General features: G+C 49.4%; 1 long non-coding RNA gene and 1 pseudogene across 1 annotated transcript; both read right to left on the reverse strand.

The window, feature by feature from the left end:
• Positions 1 to 1,256: 1,256 nt before the first annotated feature.
• On the reverse strand, positions 1,257 to 15,506 carry LOC113937228. The gene is made up of 4 exons (XR_003524555.1): positions 15,121 to 15,506; positions 7,381 to 7,501; positions 1,514 to 1,771; positions 1,257 to 1,368 (listed from the first exon to the last, which is right to left on the reverse strand). It is a non-coding gene; the product is annotated as an uncharacterized LOC113937228 (long non-coding RNA).
• Positions 12,941 to 13,185, reverse strand: LOC113937223 (annotated as a pseudogene).
• Positions 15,507 to 16,255: the final 749 nt, after the last annotated feature.

Below are 16,255 nucleotides of genomic sequence, written 5' to 3' on the forward strand. Positions count from 1 at the left end.
CAGTTGAGCATCCGACTCTTCATTTTGGTTCAGGTCAGATGATCTCAGGGTGGTGAGATTGAGCCCCATGTCTGGCTCTGAGATTCTCTCCCTCTGCCCCTCCCCCCACTCACGTGCTCTCTCTCTCTCTCTCAAATAATTTTTTTAATTTAAAGGTTTTTATTTATTTGACAGAGAGAGCACAAGCAGGGGGAGCAGCAGAGGGAGAGGGAGAAGCAGGCTCCCTGCTGAGCAGGGAGCCCGATGTGGGGCTCGAAGCCAGGACCCTGCTTGTGCTCTCCTGCTCTCACGATCCCGGGATCATGACCTGAGCCAAAGGCAGATGCTTAACCGACTGAACCACCCAGGCGCCCCCAAAATAAATAAATCTTTAGAAAAAAAAGAAAAGAAACCTCCATGCTATTCTGAGGCCCCAGTAGCGTGTGCCGGGCCACACTGATGGCAGAGTGCAGACTAGAATCCACACCTGTTTCCGCACTGGTCTGGTCCCCATGATAGGCCCCAGCCCTTAAAGTTGTCAACTGCCACTCCACTACCCACCATTTTCTACCACTGAACCTTTGGAAGTGTCCAGCTTCCTTGCTGGTGCCGGTGCCCCAAGACAGAGACTCAACTCTTTCTGCTCCAACCAGACAGAACCCTGGCCCTTGGGCTCCATCTCCCACTCCCCTACAGGAAAAAATTTCATTCCCTCTCCCCTCCTTCATGAGGGCTAGAGGGCTTGGCTGAGCAAAGACTGTTCTTAGAATATCCTTATTCTTCCTTTGTGCCAACTATATGATGCATTATCTCATTTAACCCTTACAACATTTTACAAAAAAGAACACCGAAGCCTGGAATGGTTAAGTAACTTGCTCACAGTAAGTTGACCAAACTTCTGACCTCTATGTCACGAGAAGGCAGTGTCCTCAGTGCCACAGGGGGGCTCCCATCCATGTTCCCTGCACAGCCCCTAAATTGAACAGAGACTTACCCAAGCGCCACAGCAGTCCCCATGCCAAAGCAAAGGCCCCATTTTCCACCAGGGCACTCCAGGCACAGGGCTGAGACCCCTCACAGCCCCGGGCCCTAAGGCAACCTTTTTGGCTACTCTGACCTTTGGCTAGTCTGGGCTGGGGCAAAATGGCGAGGCCTGTTCGGGGTGCGCTAAGAGGGCCAGCCCGGAGGCCAGACATTTCCCCGGAGTTTGAGCAGCCCTTGGGAGAACGGTCATTGCTAGGCAGTGAGATATGACTTCTGCTTCTTATTACTACTTACCTACCCATACATCCTAAATTTTCCACACTGGCCAGGTACTCCTTGGGTGGGCTGGGAGGAAGGTGCAGGGCAGTGTTTTCTTTTCCTAAACATAATAGTATTGCCTGCTCACTGTAAAAACATTTTTTGAAACAACTCAATAAAGACATATAGAAGGCAAACGTGAAAATTTTCACCTCTCCAAACCCACTCTCCTCCCAGAGGCAGCCCCTGTCACGTTAATGCGGACCCTTCCAGGTTTTTCCTGGGCACTTACAAACACAGAGGAGTCCAGATGTGTTCTGAGGCCCCCTTTGCCTCTGAGATGTAGCGGACATGCTGAGAAGGGCTCCTACTTTCACCTTCATGAATCATGGGAGGTTGAAAGTCACTTCTTTGAGTCCCAAGAATGGTGTTGGAGGAAAGAAGGGGACCCTTATGTGTCCAGTCTCCTCAGTCTCTGGCCCTTGCTTCTGCCCTGGCCATCTCCTTTCTCTGACTCAGATGAAAGGTCAGCTTCTTTCTGGATTCTACCCTAAAACTCATGCACACAGACATTAGTCAGTCGAGTAGATTTCACAGAAGGTTTGGGGGTCCCAGAAATGTTCACGTTGTACCCCGCATAGCAATTTTAAGTGTCATCTCTGTGATGGGTTCACATCCTCTTAGGCATCCCCATTCCCAGGGAGGGGTGCTCCCTGGCCCTTTGCCCCATGCATTCTACCACCTTGACCCTTGGGAAATTCACACTCTCCTCCCTTCCTAACCCAAGCAATTCAGGTCCCCAGCTCCTCTCTCAGACTCCTCTTGGAACTAACACAAAGGCCTTCCATTGTTCTGGGCCCACTCTCCTGATCAGGCATCTGTGGCACGTTTCATGTTTTCTTGCTGCTCTCATGGATCGAGATTGGAGCTCTTATAAGGCAAGGAGGCTTCTGTTTACATCTGGATTACATATTTAACAAATATAAATAGTTTGGGGGTGGGGTTTTTCTTTGTTTGCACAAGTGAAATCATGTTGTACACAATGCTCAGTGACTTCTTGTTTCACTCAACCGAAAGCACAGACATCTTCCAGATCACTAATAATAATAGCTGAACTTCACTGGGAACCTAACTCGAGTCCCTGGGCACTCCGTATCTCTGTTGGCCCAATCTGGTCACCACGAACCACATGGGGCTCCTGAGCCCTTGAAATGTGGCTAGTACTAGAAAGGAACCAAATTTTTAATTTAATTTAATTTTAATTATTTTAAATTTAGAAATAAAAGTATTTGTTAAATATGACTTAGTTTTTGGTAGGACATTGCTTATGATATTGTTGTATAGTTGAAATGTGCTATAGGGGTAAAATACATACCAGATTTCAAAGACTTAGTAGGAAAAAAAGAATAGAAAATATCTCAGGGGCACCTGGCTGGCTCAGTCAGTAGAGCATGTGACTCTTGATCTCAGGGTTGTGAGTTTGAGCCCCACGTTGGGCATAGAGATTTAAAAATCTCAGTAATAATTCTTACATTGATATCATGTTGCAATGGTATTTTGGATACATTATGTTAAAAATATATTATTAAAATTAATTTTACCTTTTTACTTTTTTTAACATGGCTTCTACAAATCTTAAAATTATAAGTGGCTTGTATTGTATTTCTATTAGCGCTTTAGTGCTACTTTATATGCATTACCTCACTATTGCAGATTGATTTAACAAATATTTGTTGAATAGCTTCTATGTCTCAGGCAGTAGCTAGGCACTGGTGATACTGCAAAGAACAAAACAGACCAAAATCCCACTCTTATCAAACTTCCATTCTAGGTTGCTAATTTCTTATAACTTTATCAGGTAGTTACTATTATTATCCCATTTTATAGATGAGGAAACTGAGGGAGAGAAAAGTTAGATAATTTCCTCAAAGTCACAGAGCAAATACATGGTCAAGTTGGGATTTGAATTCAAGCACTCCAAGCCCACCCACAGGTGCACCATCCTGTAGGACCATGGATAACCTGCTGTTGTACCATGTGATTGTATTATAACGTATAATACAATAATAATACCCTATAATAATGGCCACCACTGGTGCATACTATGCAGGAACCAAACAATACATGTTATGAGAACAGGTGAACTGTGGTTGAGGGCGAATATAAGATGTTGATGAGAAACAAGCTTTAGGTCTGAGGTCATAAGCAGGGCCAGAGATGGGACAGTGAGGGACGTGTTCAGAAGCTGGGGGTGGGCTTAGCTGCCCATAAACAGGATCGGACTGTGCAGCAGCTCCCGGTGCGGGGTGGCCTGGTAGGCTTAGGGCCCAGGCAGGATAGGACAGCAGGGCCGGAGAGGAGGCTGCATGTAAGGGCCAGCACACGGTGGGGCCAGGCACTGAGAAGCTGTTCCTCGGAAGCCGCCATTCCCCCTCCAGGTCCAACCTCTTCTATGCAGCTGATCAGTCACTCAACAGATATGTACTCGGTGCCTACTGGCACCAACCCCAAGATAACCATCTCGCAAGGGTCCTAATAAGATGTTTTATTCCACCCATCACTTTACGCTGAATGATGGGGCTCAGGGTGATGAAGTGATCTAGTAAACTAATGACACAGCTGAATTTAAACCCAGGGCCACCCAGTTCCAGAACCCACAGTCCACTCCCCTTACCGGCTTCGGCCTGCCTTCGTGACTGCCCACCTCTGGACATCCCCAGGGTTCTCATCCTGGCTCTGTCCCTGACCGTATGACCTTTGGCAAGGGACCTCCCCTGAGACTTGCCTTCCTCATTAATAAAATGGAGATTGGGGCACCTGGGCGGCTCAATCGTTAAGCGTCTGCCTTCGGCTCAGGTCATGATCCTGGGGTCCTGGGATCGAGCCCCACATCGGGCTCCCTGCTCAGTGGGGAGTCTGCTTCTCCCTCTCCCACTCCCCCTGCTTGTGTTCCTGCTCTCTCTGTCAAATAACTAAATAAAAATATTTTAAAAATTAAAAAAAAACTTAAAAAAAATAATAAAATGGAGAAAAGAAATGGTCCTTCCTCCTGTCTTCAGTCCCCAGGCCAGAGAAGGGAGGAACCCTGCACTCCCTGGTGCTCACCCCTGGCCAGAGTAGGAGGAATGGAAGCCCCTAACCGGGCAGAGGAGCTTCAGGAAAGGAGATAATGACACCTAGTATTTTCTATGTGCCTCATTTAATCCCCACAATACCCACAGTAAGGCAAGTACTATCTTCATCCCATTTTGCAGAAGGGAAAATTGAGGTATGGGAGGTAGCGGAGCTGACTTGAACCTGAGCACTCTGGCCCTTAGGACCCTCAGGTCTGTGCTGGTAAACACTGTGCTGCATTGTCCCTCAAGCTCCTACCACTCCTGTTTAGTCCAATATGAACCCCCACCCAGGGCACCCAGAGCTTTGGCTATGAGAAATAGCCTTGGTCCCCAGCTTCCTGTCTGCCTGGCCTTTGGGGTGCAGTGAGGAGATAGGCTTCAGAGTCAGCAGACCCAAATTTAACTCCCCGATCAGTTCTACTGATCCAATTGGGGGTTTGCAGGCCCAACATGGGGCTCCAACTCACAACCCCGAGATCAAGAGTCACGTGCTCTACTGACTGAGCCAGACATGCCCCAGTTTTCCCATCTTTAAAATGTGGGGTACTTGACCAAATGCAAAGAGATAAGAGAGAGGCCTGCAAAAGTGCCCAGCACAAAATTTCCTAGAGGACTTCCAGGGGAGCTGAAGTGAGGGGAAGAGGCTCCTGGGTGAAAGATGAGGGCCCGCCAACTGGGGAAAGGCTGGGAGTGAGGTGGGTAATGGGGCCATCACAACCCGGTGTCAGTTGCCTGGAACTCAGGCCGGGGTGCATAACAGGGATGGGGGAGCAGCAGGGTTGGGTGAGGTCAAACCCAGAAGAAAGCAGGGCCATGCTGAAGGTGGAGTGAGCCTGAGGTGCATGTCCCGCCCTGCCTCTTACCTTGGCCCCTCATAGGTCCTTGCACATTCTCCAAGATCCTGGACTGATCAGTGTTTCTGAAACCCATGCCCCTGCCTATGCCTGTGGCCCCACTAGTCAACCGCTCACCCAGGCTCAGAAACTTGCAGGCCTTGGAATCATCCCCGCATCCTGGCCATGTCCCCCTCAGCTTTTAAAATCCATCTCCAGGGCACCCTCATCTTCCTGACACCCTTACCAGGTGTGATCTGCCCATAGCACAGTTAGTCCATAGCTGATTTCACCCAGTCCTGTGTTACAGACATTCACAGGGCCCAGGGCCCAGGGCCAAGCACTGAGCAAGGGCTTAGGGATGGCTTCATTCCACTAAGCCCACCAGGTCCTGAGACCTATCACTTCCGCTCTCAGGACTTCTGCCCCTCACCTGTGCTCAGGCTGTACCCTCTCCTTCCCACGTCACATGCCTTGTCCATGGTCTGCCCTTCAACCTCTTCTCCAACCCACCTGTGCGAGATGACACCTACTTTCATCTGGTTCTTTCAACAATTATTGGTCCAGCAAGTGACTATAGTTAATAATACTGTATTGTATATTTGAAAGCTGCCAAGAGAGTTGATGTAAAAGCTATCACCATGAGAAAAAACAAAACTGTAACTATGAGTGGTGATGGGTGTTAACTAGACTTATTGTGCTGATCATTTTGTAACATATATATAAGTATTGAATCATTATGTTGTTCACCTAAAATGAATATGATATTATATGTCAATTATATCTCAATAAAACAAAGATAGTTTTTTTTATATGTTCCATTTCTTTTTTTTTAAAGATTTTATTTATTTATTTGAGAGAGAGAATGAGATAGAGAGAGAGCATGAGAGGGGAGAGGGTCAGAGGGAGAAGCAGACTCCCTGCGGAGCAGGGAGCCCGATGCGGGACTCGATGCAGGACTCGATCCCGGGACTCCAGGATCATGACCTGAGCCGAAGGCAGTGGCTTAACCAACTGAGCCACCCAGGCGCCCAAAGATAGTTTTTTTTTTTTTAATTTACTGAGCCAGGGGCGCCTGGGCTCAGTTGGTTAAGCCTCAGACTCTTGGTTTTAGCTCAGGTTGTGATCTCAGGGTCATGATATTCAGCCCCATGACCAGCTCTGCGCTCAGCTCCCTCTCCCTCTGCCCCTCCCACTTGTGCTTTCTCTCTCATATAAATAAATAAATCTCAATTTTTTTATTTTAGTTTTTGTTTTTTGTTTTTTGTTTTTTGTTTTTACTGGGCCCACTTTTGTACATGAGGCCCAGTCTTAGCTGCTAGGGACACAATGGCAAGTGAAACAGGCCGATTCCCTCGCTTGTGAACTCACACTGTGTGGGGGAATTGGATATTAAACACAGAATCCCGGGGCGCCTGGGTGGCTCAGTCGTTAAGCGTCTGCCTTCGGCTCAGTTCATGATCCCAGGGTCCTGGGATCGAGCCCCGCATCGGGCTCCCTGCTCGGCGGGAAGCCTGCTTCTCCCTCTCCCACTCCCGCTGCTTGTGTTCCCACTCTCGCTGTCTCTCTCTCTCTCTCTCTCTCAAATAAATAAAATCTTTAAAAAAAATAAAAAATAAACACAGAATCCAATCGCAGACTGAGGTAAGAGTCAGCATAAGAACAGGGTTGAAGAACCAGACTGTGGCCTCCTGGGGCCAGTGCAAGAGTGAGGAGTGGCGAGGCGGAGAGGTGAGGCTGGGGGGAGGATGCGTCAGACAGAGGCCAAAGTGGCAGGATGAGCCAGGCAGCAGCAGGAGCGGCCAGAGTGGAAAGGGTGTGACAGAAGACAGGTTGGAAGGGGAAAGGACATGGTGACGCTGGTCCTGTGTGCGGGGAAAGACCCACTCTCACCTGGTCAGTCCCCTGCTCCCACACCTTCTGTGGCTCCCTTTGGTGGCACACTCCACAGCCCTTCATCGGCCTCCAAGGTCTACACTAGCAGGAGAATCCTGTAGATGGTCTTCACCTCCTCCCTTCCTCACTCGCTACCCTCACTGTGTCCATTCGCAAACATTTTATAAAGTGTCTCTGGTAGCAAGGGACATTGGTAAGCCCTGGGTAAACACACAGCAGGGGACAAAACAGACGTGGAGCAGGCCATGCCTCCTTGGAGGTTCCTGCCCTCATGGCCCCTGTCCTAAACGGCCCCTTCCAGCTCTACAGCTCACCTTCGCAGCCCACCGCATTCACCTTGACCTTCACGGTGGCTTCCTCGCCGGCTCCGACTCCACACCTGTTCCTGGATGGTCTCTTCTTTTCACAGCAGTGAGGGGTGTAGTTTATTTTTTTCTTGAAGATTTTATTTATTTGATAGAGAGAGACACAGCAAGAGAGGGAACACAAGCAGGGGGAGGGTCAGAGGGAGAAGCAGGCTTCCTGCCGAGCAGGGAGCCCGATGCGGGGCTCCATCCCTGGACCCTGGGATCATGACCTGAGCTGAAGGCAGACGCTCAACGACTGAGCCCCCAGGCGCCCCGAGGGGTGTAGTTTTTTGTTTTTTTTTTTGTTTTTTTTTTTAAAGATTTTATTTATTTATTTGAGAGAGAGAATGAGAGAGAGTACAGGAGAGGGGGGAAGGTCAGAGGGAGAAGCAGACCCCCCGCTGAGCAGGGAGCCCGATGCGGGACTCGATCCCGGGACTCCAGGATCATGACCTGAGCCGAAGGCAGCTGCTTAACCAACTGAGCCACCCAGGCGCCCCGAGGGGTGTAGTTTAAAGACAGAAATCAGATGGGGCGCCTGGGGGCTCAGCCTTCTGAGCGTCCAACTCTTGGCTTCTGCTCAGGTCATGATCTCGGGGTGGTGGGATGGAGCCCCACCTCAGGCTCTGCGCGCAGCCGCTCAGTGGGGAGTCCACTTGGGATTCTCTCCCTCTGCCCCTCCCCCACTCGCGCTGGTGCGAGCGCGCGCGCGCTCTCTCTCTCTCAAGTAAATAAATAAATAAAAAGACACAAATCTGAGTTTCTTATGCCTGAGTTGTCCTGCCTGCTGTGCTCATCTTGGCCCAGGTTTGTTTCCCTCCGTAGCTCTCAAGTCTGTAATTATTAACCTGCTTACTGGTTTAGGAAAAATGGAATTTCTGAAAATTATGGCAGATTGAACATACTTGTCTAATTCCACGTCGTCCTAAAACCCCGCAAAAACTACAGTAAAGAGATTTTGTTTAAGGCACAAACCCACTAAGAGGAGGAGAATGAGGGAAGAGATCAGAGCATCCTGTAGGGAAGCTGGAAAACAGATGGCCGGGTGGTAACTACAAAGAGATCCCAAGAAAACTGGATGCGGGGGAAGAAGGATCCCAGACTCCCCCAGGCACCTGTTTAAATGCAGGGGTGTCTGAAATAAGTTTGGAAGCTGTTTCAAGATCAGAATTATCAGGTCCCTTGGGGACCTGACATGGGGGTTCCTCCCCCAATCCCGGCAGCGGACTGGAGGTTTGTTCTCTGGAAAGGATAAGACAGGTTCACCGGAATGGGGAAAGCGCAGGTGCAGGGGAGGGCAGGAGCATTCTCCCCAAGTCAGGCAGTGACGTGAACATATACGCTGGGAATGCTGAGACACCCCTGCCCCTGTGTCCCAGCTAGCCCCTGAGAAAGCTGGCAGTCAGGGCTTTGTGCTCCAAGGAGGGGATCAGAAAAAGTTTTCTCAAAAGTAATCTGACCAGGCCAAGAAGACCTACTGTTAATATCTTCATAGAGAGAAGAGAACATCCTGCATCTGTGAGGCAAGAGCGGGATGTTATTTTAAAAAGAACAATCATCCAAAAAAAAAAAAGAACAAACATCATCAACAACAATGAGCTCTTGCAAATTAAAAATTCAATGGAAGGGTTGGAATAAATTTGAGGAAATCTTCCAGAAAGTAAAACAAAGAGAAAAAGAAATGGAAAAGAGGAAGGTAAAAAAAGAAAATTAGAGGACTGGTCCAGGACACTCAACACGTAGACAACAGAAATTACAGAAAGAGAAAATACAAAAAAGAGAGGAGATATCAATTAAAGTTTGAAGACAATTCCCAGAACTGAAGGACGGATGCTTCCATATTGAAAGGTATCTCCAAAGTGCTCGGTGCCTGGATGAAAATAGACCAGTATCATGATGCTGTCGTGAAATGTCAGAACCCTGGAGAAAAAGAGAAGATCCTCCACCTTCCAAATTGGAAAAGACATCCCATACAAAGCACCAGGAATCAGGATGCCTTTGGACTTCTCAGTAACAGCACTAAAAGAAAATAATCTCCAACTAGAATTTTTTATAATAATGATACCAAAACTCCAATGGCATTTAAAATATGCCAGATTCTGCTTTTTAAAAAATAATTTTTTTTAAAGATTTTATTTATTTATTTGAGAGAGAGAGAATGAGAGATAGAGAGCACGAGAGGGAAGAGGGTCAGAGGGAGAAGCAGACTCCCTGCCGAGCAGGGAGCCCGATGCGGGACTCGATCCCGGGACTCCAGGATCATGACCCGAGCCGAAGGCAGTCGCCCAACCAACTGAGCCACCCAGGCACCCTTAAAAAATAATTTTTAAAAAAGACTTATTTGAGAGAAAGAGAGAGAGAGTTGGGGGAGGGGAAGAAGGAGAGAATCCTCAAGCAGATTCCTGGCTGAGTGTGGAGCCCAATGCGGGGCTCAGTCTCAAGACCCATGAGATCATGACCTGAGCTGAAACCAAGAGTTGGATGTTTAACCGACTGAGCCACCCAGGCGCCCCTATATGCCAGGCACTGTTCTATGAGTTTTTAAAATATATTCTGTACCCAGCCAAATTATTAAGGGTGAAAGTAGAATGAAGATATTTGCAACAAACCATAAGAGACTCTTAATCTCAGGAAACAAACTGAGGGTTGCTGGAGTGGAGGGGGGTGGGAGGGAGGGGGTGGCTGGGTGATGGACATTGGGGAGAGTATGTGCTATGGTGAGCGCTGTGAATTGTGTAAGACTGATGAATCACAGACCTGTACCCCTGAAACAAATAATACATTATATGTCAATTAAAAAAAAAAAGGAACACTTAAAAAAAAGATATTTGCCGACATGCAAGGTCTCAAAATGTCACTTCCCACACCCTCTTTCCCAAGAAACTATTGGAATAGGTGCTCCACAAAAAGGATGGAGTAAATCAAGAAAAAAGTGATCCCAGGGGAATCCCTAGGAAGACTGATCCCAGAAGAAGATCCCAGGATCAGTGGCGAACTTTCCGAGAAGCTCCTAAAGCTGAAGCTCCAGGTTCCTGCACTTCCATGGGGTCCTGTGAGTGCTGGGACTTGTAGAGGGTTCTAGGTGGGCAGGAGAAGCCAAGTTGTAATCAGAAAGCATTTCTGCTAGATTGCCTGATGAGAGCTCAGAAGAAAAGTTCCCGAGTCTCCAGGGGATTCAAAGCTCCAGGAATTTATTGGTTTATCTTATAGCTAAATAAATTATACCTAATTTTGTATTCTTTTTTTTTAAGGGCCCCCAGACTGTGTAAACTTTAAAACTTTAAACCCTGCAAAATCCAGATCTTTCCCGCCCAGAATGATACCTGTTCACCAGGTGTAAACTCCTTCTCCTTCTGGGTCAGCCCCAGATGCAGAGCTGCCTTGCAAGAGAGCATCGTTCCCTGGGGCAGCCCCCACACTGTGACTGAGCCAGGCAGGGTCTAAGGGCCCAAGCATTTCAGCTGGGCTTGGGACACTCTGATGGGCAACCCTTTTTCCAAAGCTCCCTGCCAGGCTGGGGGCCTCACTGAAGTTCCTTTTCCCTCTGCCCAACCCTGCTTCCACCCAGTTTCTTTCCCAGCTGTTGATCCCTAATAAATATCTCTATCTCCCCGTCTATCTCCAGAGATACCAACCTGAGACACCTGATGCATGTGAACATTTTGGGAAGACATTTAGATAACTGGTGGAGAGTGGAATTCATAAAAACTAAGCAAGTGACAAAACAGGACAATTATTAACTCTGGGGAAAACAAACAGCTGTACAAGAAAGGAAAAATGGGGGCGCCTGGGTGGCTCAGTCGGTGCGGCATCCGACTCTTGGTTTCAGCTCAGGTCATGATCTCAGGAGTTGTGGGGTCGAGGCCCTCCTCCCCCCATCAGGCTCTGTGCTCAGTGGGGCATCTGCTTCTTTCCCTCTCTCTCCCTCTCCTTCTGCCCCTCCCCCCCACTTGCACCCTCTCTCTCTCAAATAAATAAATCTAAAAAAATAAAAAAGGAAAAGTAATCATAGCGTACATGTAATAATGTGCACAATGACTACTGAACCAACCAAAATTGTGTTGGCAGTTTGGGGAAGCAGGATTATGTGTATGGTGGGGCAGGCAATGGGGAAAGAGTTAAAACTTTATCTTTCTCAGTAGAAAATCAAGAGATAGTGCTTAAAATTGAAACATCAAGAAGTGGCAAAACAAGCACGCTACTTAGAGATGATGGAGTTAAATGTAAAATACAGTCAGCTGAAAGAATTGAAAATGGTGCCTCTGGAAAAGTAGAAATGGGGGAAGAGGGTGATGGACAGCCTTCTGTTTTCATAGAAAACCTTATAATACTTGTTATTTCTTTAAATCATGTTTATGTATAACTTTCATTTAATAAAAGAATCTCGGGGCACCTCGGGGCACCTGGGTTATTAAATGTATAACTTTCATTTAATAAAAGAATCTTGGGGCTCAGTCGTTAAGCGTCTGCCTTCGGCTCAGGTCATGGTCCCAGGGTCCTGGGATCGAGCCCCGCATCGGGCTCCCTGCTCAGTGGGGAGCCTGCTTCTCCCTCTCCCACTCCCCCTGCTGTGTTCCCTCTCTCTCGCTGTCTCTGTCAAATAAATAAATAACATCTTAAAAAAAAAATACATTGCTTAAAAAAAAAATCTCCCTATCTCCTGTTTCCCTCTCTTCATCAGCCTAATGGGGCCATTGTGGGACTATCCCAGGATCCCAAAGGACCTTGTAGACCACATCAAGGCATTCACTTTAAAAAATATATATATATTTCTTTCTTTGAGAGAGAGAGAGAGCACACACGGGGGGGGGTGCGGCAGAGGGAGAGGGAGAGAGAATCTCCAGCAGACTCCCTGCTGAGCATGGAGCCTGGCGTGGGGCTCAATCTCATGACTCTGAGATCATGACCTGAGCAGAAATCAAGAGTCGGATGCTCAACTGACTGAGCCACCAGAGCCCTTCCAGGCATTTACTCTTTATGCAGAAGAGAATGAGGAGCCAGCCAAGAAAAATAAGATCAGATATGCTGGTAGGTCTGAGACTCAGAAAGAATTATGAAAAGCAGCAAGCCCCTGACTTGGGACATGTTGACCCTTGCTCAACAAAAAATGACCTCATCCTACCTCCCCAGGGCTTCTCCAATAATTTCCTATGGTTGTTTTACAGAATGGGGTATGACTAGCACTGGGGGTTCTAGGGATGATTTTAATGATGTGTGAGCAAAATTTTTTTTCAGTCCATAAGTTTATTATGCTTTCAAGATACTATAATGTAGGGGCGCCTGGGTGGCTCAGTTAGTTAAGCATCTGCCATCAGCTCAGGTTATGATCCCAGAGTCCTGGGATGGAGCCCCACATCAGGCTCCCTGCCTTCTTCTCCCTCTGCCTCTGACCCTCATCCCACCTTGTGTGCTCTCTCCCTCTGCTCTCTCTCAAATAAATAAAAGCTTTTAAAAAATCCTATAATGTAGACTTTTCTCCCAGAGAAGGGTCTTTCCTATGCAGGAAACCATTATCCAGATGAGTGGCTCATTTATCATTTTCATAAGCAGCTGAATTCTTCCTGTTGGATTTCTCAAACTCCTGGGTCCCCCATGTGTAGACCAGATAAAACACTACAAATGGCACAATGTGATGAGTGCATGCCCGCAAGCGGAGCAGCATGGTGGGGATGCCTGGCCGAAGCAGCGCCAGAAGATGTGTCGCTCAGAGGGCGACACGCTGTAGGTGATCACATGCCACATCCGTGTCAGATTCCCAGACTCACGTCCCATGGTCGGGGCAGCGCCTCACTCCTGCGGGGGTCACTTCGCCCTCCACCCTTGCAGGAACCATCAGCCTCCCCGTGATCAAATATGTTTTAAATAGTTACATTTTTAGGGGCACCTGGCTGGCTCAGTCCATAGAGCATGGGACTCTTAGGGTTGAGTTTGAGCCCCATGTTGGGTGTAGAGATTACTTAAAAAATAAGTTTTGTTTAAAGTTACATACTTATTTCAGTTGGCATTCAAAAAAAATAAAACCTGCATATTAAACCCATGACTCCATGGCCATTATTGCTTAAGACTAACTTCATGAGGTTGATACATTGACCAAAATTTGGGACCTTGTGGGGCACCTGGGTGGCTCAGTCAGTTAAGCCGCCTACTCTTGATTTTGGGTCAGGTCATGATCTCAGGATCCAGGGATGGAGACCTGGCTCCAGTTCCAATCTCTGGCTCCCACTGGTGGAGAGTTGGCTTGAGGATTCTCTCTCTCTCCCTCTGCCCCTCCCCCTGCTCGCCCTTACTGGCGTTCTCTCTCAAATAAATAAATCTTTAAAAATAAAATAAAATTTGGGACCTCCTGCTCAAGCCAAACTGACCAAGTACCATGAGAATCCCTCCACATCTTTATATACATAGCTCTCCTGCCTGGAAGGCCCTTCCTACCCCTGCTTTGGAAATTCTTAATGATAATTCAAAGTCCCAGTTGAATCCCCCCTCAGCGAAGTGGTCTTCAATTAGGGCAGGAGACTGGCACAGTGGCTAAAAGCCAAGGTTTATCAATAGTAAAGTTTGGACTTTGGGTGATAATAATGTGTCAGTGTGGGTTCATTAAATTTTTTTAAAGATTTTATTTATTTATCTGACAGTGAGAGAGACTGCACAAGCAGGGGGAGCAGCAGAGGGAGAGAGAGAGAGAAGCAGGCTCCCCGCCGAGCTCGCGGGGCTCGATCCCATGACCCCGGGATCACGATCTGAGCTGAAGGCAGACGCTTAACCGACTGAGCCACCCAGGTGCCCCTGTGGGTTCATTAATTTTAACAAATACACCACTGTGGTGTGGGATGTTGATAGTGGGTATGAATGTGTGTGGGATGGTTATACAGACGCTCTGCACCTTTCGCTCAATTTTCTGTGAACTAAAACTGTTCTTTTTTTTAAAAAAAAATAATAATTAAAAAGCCAAGTCTCCGAAATTCAATCGTTAGCTAGCTGTGTGACTTTGGACAATTTACTTGACCTCTCTGAACTTCAAATTCCCCATCTGTTAAACAGCCTACCCTTAGACGGCTGTGGTGAGAATTCAGTGTCGTCATGCATATAAAAGTACGCCGTAAATGCACAGCATACAGTAAGCCCTCCTTAAATGTTACCTGTTATTTTCATGAGAATAGGGAGCCACGAATTTGAAAAGACTTTCTCTACTTATTTTAATGATTCATTTTTGTGTGTCTTTCACATAGCAGGCGCTTAGGAGAAGCTGCTTGGTTATTGGTGGCATTGCTGCCTTTGGGAGGGATCGTTCTCATCCACACAAGCTACTAGGTGCGCATGATTGGGGGCGGATGCGGAGTGTCCACACCCACGTCCCACGCAGTCCTGAGCAGGATTCACAGTGGCCGAAAGAAGGACTGCCAGGGCGACCTCAACCCCATTTCCAGAACCCGGTTCGGGAGGGGCGGGATCTCGAAAGCCGGTGTCCCCGACGGCGGCCCGCCCCTTGGTCGCCAAGGTCCGTTTCCCCAGCCCTGAGGAGTCCCCGGGTGCTAGGCAGGCGCTGCTTCCTGCGGCCACACGGTGGCGACGCAGAGCCGAACTCCCCATACCCGGGAGGCGCTGGAGAGGCAGCGCCCCATCAGTTGGGCCTCCTGGGCCCTGCTCCCCACCCCTGCCAGCACAGGGCGTGGCATCCACGGTGAGAGAGCCGCTGGGCCGGAGGCTCACCTCAATACCTCCCGTTTGCCCTGGATTCCAGATCGTGGGTCGGACATCCCCAGCTCACGTGACTCGCCCTCCAGCCGGACCAGCGCTCCGGGGGCCGCCCCGCCTCGTTGCCATCCCGCGCAGCGCACCTGGCGGGTACCGGGCCAACTCTTGCTCAGACTCGGGCTCCGAGCCCGCGGGGCCCAACTGCGCCCGCTGGAGGAAAGGAGGTGGGCGTGGGCTCGATCTCTGAGGCCCTCACTGGCCTGACCCCGGGCCTTCCCATACTCTGCTTCCGCCTCCGGGCCTTCAACTTCCTCGAGCTTCTCAGAACGCCCTCCTAGCCAACCCTCCGAATGGGGACCCTGGGGGCAGATACGGACAGGGACACCCTTGCAGGCCCAGAGCACCGGACGGAGCACGCGCAGGCACGTGCAGGGGCGGGGCCTTGGAGGGGGCGTGGCCTCGGGGCGGGGTCCGCGGGCCTGGGTTCCCGCGGGCCACGGAGTCCGCGAGGCGCGCGCGGGGTGCCGGGAGCGGGAACTATGCGGAAATGAGACGCGGGGTTGAGGGGAAGGCGCAGGCCTGGGGGGCGGGCAGAGGTCCTCCTGGGGCGGGGCGGGCACTGGGGCGAGGGTATTTGAGGGAGCGCGGGGCCGAGTAAACCTGGGAGCCGAATGGGCTGGCCTTGGGGCTGGCCTGGGACTTGGGGCCCACAGGTCAGAACGGCCAGAGGGGGGCGTGGAGGGGGCAGGAACCCCGCCTACTTTCCGGGCCGGGTTCTTGGAACCAGCCAGGATATCCTGGGACTCAATCTAGGGGCTCGATCTGGAGGCGATGGTTTTATAGAGACCGCTGCTAGGGGCCCTCCGGTGTGTCATCGCACTCATTTCCCCTGCATTCCAGGAACTGCTCAGGCTTGTCCCCCAAGTATTTGAGGACTTAGCGGTTCCCTCCCTCCACACGCTGAGGGGCGGACCCTACCCTGAGAACGCAGGGAGGCCATGCTGTCCCTCCAGGATCCTTCCTCTTTTTCAATTTCAACAAAGATTGGGGGAGGACGGAAGACTAAGGGGCCACAAGCCACATCTAGAAAGATCTCCAGGCCCCAGGGCCTTCTCTTCCCCCTTGCCTTCTTCACGGCTCCCGCAAATCT

Source organism: Zalophus californianus, chromosome 4 (genome assembly GCF_009762305.2).
Source record: "Zalophus californianus isolate mZalCal1 chromosome 4, mZalCal1.pri.v2, whole genome shotgun sequence".
Taxonomy (NCBI): Eukaryota; Metazoa; Chordata; class Mammalia; order Carnivora; family Otariidae; genus Zalophus; species Zalophus californianus.